The following is an 11562-nucleotide window of genomic DNA, read 5'->3' as shown; positions in this document are numbered from 1 at the left end:
TGTTCAAGGACATTCCTTACTGGCTAAACTAAAATGTTCAATGAATTATAGTAGACTAGCTCAAAGCAATTACAAACTGGTTTCGGTACTTCACAATTTCCCATAGAATAAATAGAAAAACCTCACTCATTAAACATCCAACAAACGAATTAAAGAAGATATCTCATTTATTTCATGAAATTCCGAGTTATATATAAACGAACACTAGTCTATTTAAAAGATCTCTTTTTTCATAATTTTTATTTTTAATGATAGAATGCATAAAGATTAGATATTTCTGAAAATAAAAATTAGATAAAAATTAAAAATTATAAATTATTAAAAAAAGAAAAGAAAAGAGAGAGCCTGAGGATTACTGTGATGAGCAATATATACTATATAGTCCATTAGTCCTATGTGAAGCCCATCCAATAGTCATTGTTGCTTTCAAAATTCTTAACTGCAAAAGGGTCTGCTCCATCTTTTCTCCAACCAGTTGAAAGTGAAACAAAACAATGTTAGTGATAATCTTTTTCTCTCTTATTTGTTTTTGTTTGTTTTTGGTAACTATCCTAGTTATAATCTGGACTATTTTTACAGTGAAACTCCTTTAAACTCTCCTTCTTCATTGGAAGGGCAACAACTTAAGTAGTTTATGGAAAGAACAAGATTAGTCATAAATCAAAAAATTATTAAGACTCGGGAAAACTTAAGAACTTATAGTATAAACAAAAACAATCCCGCATTTGCCGTATAATTATATGTAGAATAATAAAAAGAGAATGGTGTAGAAAATTTTGACACATATATGAATCTCTTTTAAAACGTTAATGATGGGCCTATTCTATTGTTTTACACGATACTCGACTTTAAAAAAATTGATGGGCCGTTCTATTGTTTCAGCTTGTCTAGCCCGACCCATTACATGAGCCCACAGTTTCAGAACCCCAGTCCAAACACAGCCCACTCACGGAAATTAACTATAACCCAATTTCCAGGCCCAAATAAAATCAGGACAATCCACAGGCCAAAATGGCCCATTAGCATTAATTTTTGAAATATTTAGCAACAGAGCACTGTTTCGGAAATAATTAGGGAAATACCACTTTTTCCGGTACTCGAGAATGGTGAGCTCGAGTACCATCTTTTCATTGGTCAAACATCTTCTCAAAAAAAAACGCCGCTATAGGGCCCGAAAACGTCACTATAGGGCTTGAAAAAACGCCACTATAGGGCCCCTTGAACCTGTTATGGGGACTTACAAAAAAATTTTGCAGGAAAACGCCGCTATAGGGCCTGAAAACGTCACTATAGGGCTCCTTGAATATGGGGTGATGGTGGATTAAAAAAACATGGTACTCGAGCTCACCAAGCTCGAGTACCAGAAAAAGTGGTATTTCCCTAATTATTTCCGAAACAGTGCTCTGTTGCTAAATATTTCAAAAATTAATGCTAATGAGTCATTTTGGCCCAATCCACATTCAATAAAGACCTGGGCCCATCTAAAACTAATTAAACCCAACAAGTCCACCATTTGGGCTTTGGCAATCTCTTTTAGTTGTTCCAACACTTAGTTTGACAATAAACTCAAAATGGAATTTTTTGGTCATTTAAACCATAAAGAAAAATCACCTAGCGATTTAAGGGAAAAAAAAATTGCTAAGAGAGAATTATACCAGAAAGAAACAAAATTGCATAATTTCCAAAATCAAACTGAATACATGAAAGACAGCACTTTATGAGGCTTCAATAACTCTAGTCGATCTGATAAATTGGTTTTGGCTTCCTTATAATGTGAAATGTCCAAGATGGAAAAGGCAAAAATGACATAGAAAGCAGCACAAAATTAATTAATAATAAAATTATTATCATTGGAATTTTAAAGGTTGATCTTAATCTTACATATCATCGAGCATGAAAACTATATTAGTTTTGTCAAATGATTCTAAGGAAGTTTTTTTTAGAAAGAAGGGGCTTTAAGACCCTATACATGTTGTTTATACTCATTTTCGAGACACATTTTCTACAAACCCGACTCAATCAAGCCTGACCGCATTATGGGCCCGATTTATATACTAAATTATATTTTATTCTTTTAAACATGGCCCAAGCCCATGTGATTTATGGGAGAAATGGAGGAAGTGTGGTTTGGAGGGTATGGATTGGTTCCTTTCAGACCTTTTACATGAGCCTAGCCCATGCGTGCTACCAAGTGGGTAAGGGACACTGGTAGCACCTCAGGCTCATGGAGGAGATCTTGTACCCAAAATTTCCACCTTAAAAGAGTTTTTATGCTCTGGCTAACTGTGTCCCGACTTTTCTGCTCTATCATTTTTTGGCTAAAACATGAAACATATAGTTGACCCTAAGTGGCTGGCCTTGTCTGCTGCAACAACCAAATGCAGACTCCAAGGACCTGCCATGTTTAGGAAACATCAGTCCATGAATTTATGCCACTCCATTTCCCAAATTATGAAAAAAGCAAGCCAACCCTCTTGCCTAATTAAAGCAAATCTGACCATAACCTCTTTAATTAAGACCTTGGAGTTTAAAACCTCTTCTATTAACCAAAAATCAATCACTTAAAGCACCCTAATATAAAAGTTAACAGACATTTCCCATGAAATTAATTGAAAACAAAAAAATTATAGACATTTCTGGTTTCCCTATGAAAGTAATAAAAAAAAAAATTATGCCTATTTGGTGAGTGAGTTCAAACTCACATTTTCACATTTTAAATAACATTACACACTTTTTTATCTACACGTATTTCAAAAAATTCCAAACAACAATTCTTAAACTACTCTACCAAACAGCTGTTGTCTCCCGCTAAACTTTTGTAAAGAAACCCAAGGCCCTGGTATTTTACCCATTCTCCCATGAAATTTTAAAAATAAAATATAAACTAAAGCTAGGAGCCTAGAAGAGTGAGAAAGTAAAACATTGTTTTGTACGCCGGTTTAAAATCAAAGCCCAAGAATATAGGCTGTGGCTGAGAGTTAGGTTGAGTAAATGAGAAGGCAAACACACAGAAATAACAAGAGAGAAGAGATAGAGAAAGAGAGGAATACTGACAGGGTCTAATCCAATTTCTATAGCTGGCTCACATGGGGGTTTGGAAGGATTCAAACACAACTCTTGCTGGCCTTTAGTATTAAAATAATGAAAAAATGAAACAAAACTACCAAATTTCCCTATGTTCTCCATTTACAATAATCAAACTTTCCTCCCTTGAAAGTTGCTGTAAGCTCTGAGCATCTATGGCAATCATGGCTCCATCATTCACTTCTCTGGTGTTCACAGTGAGAAGGTGTGAACCAGAACTGGTATCTCCAGCTAAGCCCACTCCTCATGAATTCAAACAGCTTTCAGACTTGGATGATCGAGACAGCCTTCGATTCGAAATCCCAATTATACAATTGTACAAATATAATCCCTTAATGCAAGGAAGAGATACAGTGAAGGTCATTAGAGAAGCACTGTCACAAACACTCATTAGCGACTGCAAGTTAGAGTCAGGGTGGTCAGGGTGGTCACCGGACCACCCTGGCCTGGAAAAAAAAAGTTATTATTTTATATCAAATTTAAAAATTTATGATTTAATTATTTTACCTTAAAAAAAATGTGTAACCATCCTAAAATTTTTAGGTCCAATATAATTAAATTTTGGATAAAATTTAGCAACAAACTTGATTGTAGATTAAGGCTACAACTCCCCTCAATATTTTTTCATTAGATATGAATTTTAACAATTCCAGAATTATATTACAATTTTTTTTTTCTTATATCTTCCATGCTTGTAAAACTTCAAAAAGATTAAAGATAAATAGCTTATGTCATCAATCAAATGTTTAATTTGAGAGTTTTTGTGATCTAAAATTATATGCAAGAAATAAGTTTATGGATTAAATAGTAAATTATATCCAATTGACATGAAACTTGACATGTGTTTTAAGAATATAAAAAACATATAATTCAACAGTTAGATTTTCAAAATATGTAATCATATTAATTTGTTTAGTGAAAGTTATAGTTTTAGGCTACAACTAAGTTTGTAGTCAAATTTTGATCCTTTTAACAATATATTGGGCCTTTCCAAACAAAAAGAAAAATTCAAGAAAAATTTTATTTAACTAAAATTTTGAAAGAGATAAGCTTGGAGCATTGATAATGAGATATAACTATCTTTTTTATTAAATATCGTATAATTTAAGTTTCAATGACCACTCTGGAACTGGAGCTGCCACTGCAAACACTTGTATTCTACTACCCTTTTGCTTGTAGACTTAGGGAAGGGGCTGGTGCAAAGCTTATGGTAGAATGTACAGGTGAAGGTGTCATGTTCATTGAGGCTGATGCTGATGTTTCACTAGACCAGTTTAAATATGCAATTCATCCTCCATTTCCATGTATGGATGAGCTCCTTTATGATGTTCCTGGCTCAGGAGAAATGCTTAATTGCCCATTATTGCTTATCCAGGTAACATACGCTTAATTTGTTCTTAATTTCTGCAGATTAGTGGTTTTTCTCTTAAATCAATTGAAATGATTTGAGGTATTAGTATGCCTAATCTCACTCATTTCAATGTTTTTGATAAAATAATAAAATACCCTTAAAGGTGTTTGATAAATAGTTCTATAATTATTTATTTATTATTGATATTATTATCGTTATGTGTATATAATAATTTATTTATTAATATGTTTAATAGTTAAATTTAAACAGTTAAACATGTATAAGAGTCCTTAAAATTATAAACTCATATCTCACCTAATATGCCAAAAAAATATTAAAGCAAAGCGGCACAGATTGTTGGTTAAACAAGTATTAAGGCTCAATAGATGCAAAAGTGACAAAACATCTTAGGCACACAAAACAAAGAAAAAGATATAAAAATGATAAGTTGACAAAAATTCAGTTTGGTTAGGTATTTTGAAAGATTAAAATAACGTTTTTAAAATTTAAAACTTATTTAGCAACTATAACTTTTTATAGGTTTTTTAACAAATATTTATTTTAAATTCAAAACTTTTTTTTTTTTGGGTAAAACAAAATTACTTCATACACTAGGAATTAACAAGTCTATTACAATGCATATTTACTTTATCAAAAGTCAAAATACTCCCCACCATAGGCGGTGGGTTATAAAAGACAACAAAAGATGATAATGAGTTAACTTCTAACTTTAGTCAACGCATCTGCACATTGGTTGGCTTCGAGTTTTACATCAACTAATAGAAACACATCTATAATAAAGACAAATGACATTGACGTGCACAATGGAATTGGCATTTTTATATATATATATATATATATCATTAAGATATATATATATATATATATATTTATATATCATACTCATCTTATGTATGGGAGTAGGTTCTATAGGATGGGTCGATGACTTTGAGGATTTTTTTTGAGTTTTTTATTAGTCTGATTGATTCGATTGTTAATTTCCGATCGAACTGTCCATACAACCCATTAGTCCATTACATATATTTGGTATATTTCAGTATTAATTAGTATTTGGAACGGTACCAGCCGGCATGATACAATATCAACAACATTGTGTGATTTATGCTAATAACTAGGAGACATTTGTTACATGCATGATGCAACCCATATATAAAATAATTCTCTCCCCACCCCATAAAATATATCCTGCTTTAATTTTTTTGATATAGAAAACTTTTGTTTGTGGTGTCCAAAGACTTCTCTTTCATTTAAATAGAGTCCCTTATCATAAAACAAAAACTAGAGGCCTGGTGCTGTTTCTTACTATAGTATTATACCATTTTTTATAATAGTGACTTGTCATATGTTCAAAGAGTTATTACAATTTTTATAATGTGGGATATATTAACTAAGAGTTGAGTAATATTACGGTCACAAACTATTTTACAACATTTTTATAAAATGTTGATGTTGTCAACTTTTTATTGGTTTTTATTTAGATCCACCATTAACATCACTTTTTCATTTATCAATAACTACTTACCATATTAGCAATTTGTAAAAAAATTGATATCTCTAGCGTTACTCTTAATAGTTATAGTATCATTAGCATATGCATTCCACCTTGTCATTTAATTGGGTTAGTCATATATGTGGAATTATAATAACAAGTCTAATACATCCAAAGTATTATTATTAGCTAAATTGGCACATCTCAAAATGCTTAGGATCTTGAAAGGAAAGGGTTCGAACTGTGAGGTGAGCAACATATTGTAACTATCTCAAAAAAATATATATATTATCATTAGCTACAAGAAATGTTCCTAATAATTGTACAAACACACATGCTTTTTTAATTGGTTTTAAATGTGTTAATCCGCAGGTGACACGACTAAGGTGTGGCGGATTTATCTTTGCCCTACGCCTCAACCATCTCATGAGTGATCCTCCCAGCATAGCTCAATTCATGCATGAATGCCATGGGTGAGATGGCACAAGGAGTATGTGCACCTTCAATCCCACCTGTGTGGCAAAGGGAACTTCTCAACGCTAGGAACCCACCACAGGTGACATGCACACATCACGAATTTGATGAATTGGTTAAGCCTCAGAGCTTGATCATCAACTCTCTTCATGAACTAGCCTGTTGCTCTTTCTTCTTTGGATCAACCCAAGTGTCTGCTATTCGTAAAAACATACCTCACCACTTGGGTAAATATTCCACATTTGAGGTACTAACTACGTTCTTGTGGCGACTGTACGTAGCACTCTCACCAGACCCAGAAGACCAAGTGCGATTGATATTTATGAATAATGTTCGAGCCATATTGAACCCTCCATTACCAAAAGGGTATTATGGCAATGCATATGCAATCTCACTAGCAGTAACAATAGCTAGGGAGCTTTGTGAGAACCCTTTAGAGTACGCATTGGAACTAGTTTGAAAGGCAAAAGCTAATGGCACTGATGAGTACATTCGATCATTTATAGACCTGGTGGTGAGTAAAGGCCGACCTCCATTGTGCAATCCTTCATTGTGTCAAACACAGCACGTGTGGGGTTTAGAGGCGTAGGATTTGCTTGGGATTTATTTATTTCGCTAAAACTGAAATTTTTTTACTTAAAATACCGTAAATAAAAGTTAGCTGAAATAGTACCCATGAATAGTACCAAAAAGTACAGTGAGACCGATAAATAATAGCAAAAATAAGTTGAATAGTAAAATAAATTGGCAAAATTAATCATGCCAAACAGACACGTAGATTATGGGTGGAGAAAGGCAATCTATGGTGGAGTAGCCAACATTTTTGAAAGCCCAAGTACTAGTGCTACTTTATTTTACATTGAAGCGATGAATAGTAAAGGAGAGGATGGGATTATGGTGCCTATGTGCTTACCAAACCTAGCAATGGAAAGATTTGTGCAGGAGCTGAATAGTATCTTACAAGACCAATCAGATGGCGGTCCGATGTCCAAATTTATAATTTCTTCCATGTGACTATTACGTGCGCGCGCGCACACATATACATATATATATATATATATATATATATATGGAAGACATGATATATATGCATGGAGTCTAGTTTTATGTTTTACGAGTACTACATACATGCAAAATATACACGGAGTCTAGTTTTCATCTTTTGCCGGCTCTTTGCTACTTTTGCAAAATCATTGAAACGTGATGATAAAATAGGGTGGTAAATGTAATGTATATCATCTACATGTTATTGTTAGTAATAGAATCTGTTGTGTTTGACATATATAGGGATAATTCAGCAGAAATAATATCTACTTTTTCCAAATAATTTTGACATCAAAAATGATATATGAATAGGAAAAAAAAATAGAAGTACCTTATATTCCTGACATATTTGTCACATGCTTTCCTTCCAATTAATAAAATGCAAAAATAAAATAAAAAACAAAAAACAAAAAATTAGAGTGTTTCCTACTATTCGAAAAAGATTGAAATCTATATATTTTTTTTTAATAAATTCATATTTAGAATAGATACTCTCAACCCTAATTTTCCTTTTCTCTTGCTTAAGTAAATGGACGGATGAAATGGACTGAATTAATTGGACTGAATAGACCGAAAGGACTGAAATAAACCAAATTGGACCGAATTAGACCGAAATACCATGCTTCAATTTTCAGATATTAAACTTGAACTTACCTAATGAATTTTTGTAGGACGTGTAAAATTGAACCCCCAAAAAATATGAAGCAAGTAACTTATTAGATAATTTTTATTATTAAAATGATTGTAAAATATATAATGTTGTATTGTAATGTACTTATCAGTTATGAAATTGAAAATAAAACAGGGAAAACAAGGATTGTGTAGCCTTTTTTTTCTTTTTGGAAAAAAAAAAAAAAAAAAGCACCAATGGAAATTGATTCTACTGAAATTGAGTTCTTTTGAAGGTTTTAATTAACAATTTTAAACAAAACTTCATTTTCCTATAGTCGATTTCAACTTGAAAATTTTTTCACATTACTCGATTTTAATAAATAATCAATTTTCTCTCTATAAAAAAAAAAATAAATAACATAAACTCAACTTTGATAAAGTCAAGTTTTACTTCGCAAGTTTTTTTAAGATAGCACATCAACAACAGCCACCCCAATATAACTCTATTTTAGAAAAATCGAGTTGCAAGGAGAACTCCATTTTGGCAAAGTCAAGTTGCAAAATAGGGCCACTTACTCAAATATTTCAAAAATAGGACTTTTTGGCTAAAAATTTCGCGGATGAAAGTTATGATTGATTTGTCATGTTTTACTAGGACTTGTATTGCTATAAAAAATATATATAAATAAATAAATAAAACATTTGATTCTCTAAAATTCAGATTAAATGAAATTGTTAGGGTTCATCCAAACTTCAAAAACCTTTTAACGATTTTATTTTAATCCAAATCTTACAAACTCAAAATGAAGCAAATAAAATGTTTATAGAATTAAAGTGTATTGGGACCAAACTAAAACCGCTAAGTTGTAATTATAGTTTGAGTTCTGCTTTATATATATATTTCTGAAATAGAGTTCTGCTGTATTAAAACACCCTCGTTGTTCTTGTTACAAGCCCTCTTAATTTCTGCACTTTTTGACCTTAGATCATTACAAGAAGGCTATCATATTCTTTGCCATTACTATATTCTGCCAGTAAGCACAGGTTTAAAGGCAGAGTAAAAACTTTCTAGCATTGATATTGCACAATACTCCCCAAATTTTATGGTATCCCTTGTGATCTGGTGGTGCAGTATATCCTTATCACATGACAATCATCCCAGTAGTGGCGGCGCTACGTTATGCTCAAGGTGTTCCAAGGAACACCCTGACTTGAAAAAAAAAATTTATATATAATAATTAAAATTTTTTTATTTGTTTACCCTTAAAAAAAAGAAAAAAAAAAAGAAAAAAGAGGAACCCCCTCAAATTAAAAAATATATATATTTGTTCTACTTTCAAAAAAAAAAAAAACCCAAAAAAAATTCAACTAAAATCTAAAAAAATTAAAAAAAAAAAAAAAACCAATACAGAGCAAATCACTAAATCAGAAACCTAAAATCAGTAAATCAGTACATCAGAAATCACTAAAGCTAAAGCAAACCTAAAAACAGAACAACAAAGCAACGCCTCCCCTTAGAAGTTAGATCGGTCCAATCACAGTCCAAACTCCAGAGCACATCGTCACCCCTCATCGGAGATCGGTCCAGTCGCAGTCCAGAGCACATCATCGCTTATCGAAGATCACTCATCGGAGATCGCTCGCACATCGCTCGTAGATCACTCAATGGTCACTGCCTCAGCCTCAACCTTCACTCTTCAGGCCTTCCTACTCGGCTACTCCGGTGCTCCCTCAAGGTATTTCTCTCTCTCTCTCTCTCTCTCTGAAATGAAATGAATGAGTCTCTGTCTCTGTCTCTTTATTCTTTAAGAGTAACTTTATCTGAACTGTGATTGGCTGAAGTAGTGAAGCTTTAACTTTATTAATATTTTGCCTATTTTTTGACTTTTTGAATTTGGCTTTATCTTATGATTCTTATTTGTTGGTTGGTGTGTGTTGGTGTTGGTCAGTTGGTGAGATGTTGTCTTTTAGTGAAATGTTATTATGATTTGTGATTGTGAAATTTTCTGATTGGCAACTGACTCATGATCCTAACAATTAATAATTTAATTAACCAATACATTATAAAAGACAAACAAATTTAATTATGTTAGGCTAAACAACAATTAATAATTTTATAATTAATGAAATAACAATATAACAAATTATAGTTTATAAAAGAAAAATAAATTAATAAAACAACTAAACAACAATAATTAATAATTTTATTAATATTTCAAATGAATTTATAGTTTATTGTACAGATACCTTTGTTCATTTCTTTTCTTTTCATTTTTTTTTTTTTCCTTTTGAGGTTTTTTGGTGTACAGAATGCAAATTTTTTTAAAGCACAAACTTCATGCCGGCCAAATCTTGAATTTCGGTCGATATTTACCGAAATGTCTTGAAACACCCGAAATAGACTGAAATGACCTAAAATTTTTTCAAAGTGAAATAGGAACACCCTGGAAAAAATTTCTGGAGCCGCCACTGCATCCCAGTATCTACTCACAAAGCAGTCTAAACTTGATTTAAAGTTCAAAACATTTTTTTTTCTAACTTCTGTTCTCTTGTGATCCCAACTCCCAAGTGTGTTAACTTCGTTCTACGTTCATACATTCATCAACATGAAATTCAATTGAAAAACATGGTTAGATAACCGCACCTCAAGAATATGATTTAGTTAAGCAAAAAATCGAAAATAAAGTATTCACATATGCATGCAGTTTATTGTAAAGGGTTCTTTTTACGTTTCTTTTTCTAAGAAGGAAGTCGGGCCTGGCACTCTGCAGAATGGGCTTCAAAGTACCATTTTGCCGCTGTCAGTTTGTGCGCAAACGTTGAGTCCAAGTCCAAGGGAAGACGCTGCAAAGTGGGCTTATCATCTGTTTTCGCCGTAGAAGGAACTTTTCTCCAGCTTCTGCCACAGAAGGAACTTTTCTCTAGTTTCTGCCACAAGACTGACTTTTCAGCTATGCGATAAAACTTCCTGCTGTGTAATAAAACCGTCTGCTATGCAGTAAAGCTTTCTGCGGTGCAATAAAACTTTCTGTTGTGCAATAAAGCTTTCTGTTGTGCAGTAAAGCTGTCTGCTGTGCATTAAAGCTGTCTGCTGTGCATTAAAGCCTTCTGTCGTGCAGTAAAACCTTTTGCAATGTGAATGACTACTCTTCATTTTTTACTGCAAAAATACTTTTCTACTTCCTGCATATAAACAAATCTAAAACTCAAAGAAAATACCAATTAAGCAAATGTTAGCTTACATGGATTAGCATATTCTCAAATATATACATACACATATTGGTAAATATACTTATACGTATTCACATATACATCTATAAAATATATTTGCAGAAAATGAGAAACAAAATATATGTGTATATATACTTATGGCAGGATAATGATTAGTTTGTGTTAAAATTAAAACACATAATAACAAATAAAGAAAAAAGTTTCAACAGAAAAGGTTTAGCTAGTATAATAGCTAACATGGTAAATATAATAAAAA

At 32.3% G+C, this 11562-nt stretch overlaps 1 pseudogene; it reads left to right on the top strand.

The window, feature by feature from the left end:
* Window positions 1-3248: 3248 nt before the first annotated feature.
* Window positions 3249-7433, top strand: LOC115959099 (annotated as a pseudogene).
* The last annotated feature ends 4129 nt before the right edge of the window (window positions 7434-11562 follow it).

This window comes from Quercus lobata, chromosome 9 (assembly GCF_001633185.2).
Source record: "Quercus lobata isolate SW786 chromosome 9, ValleyOak3.0 Primary Assembly, whole genome shotgun sequence".
NCBI lineage: Eukaryota > Viridiplantae > Streptophyta > Magnoliopsida > Fagales > Fagaceae > Quercus > Quercus lobata.
This window is presented reverse-complemented; position numbering and strand designations above follow the sequence as displayed.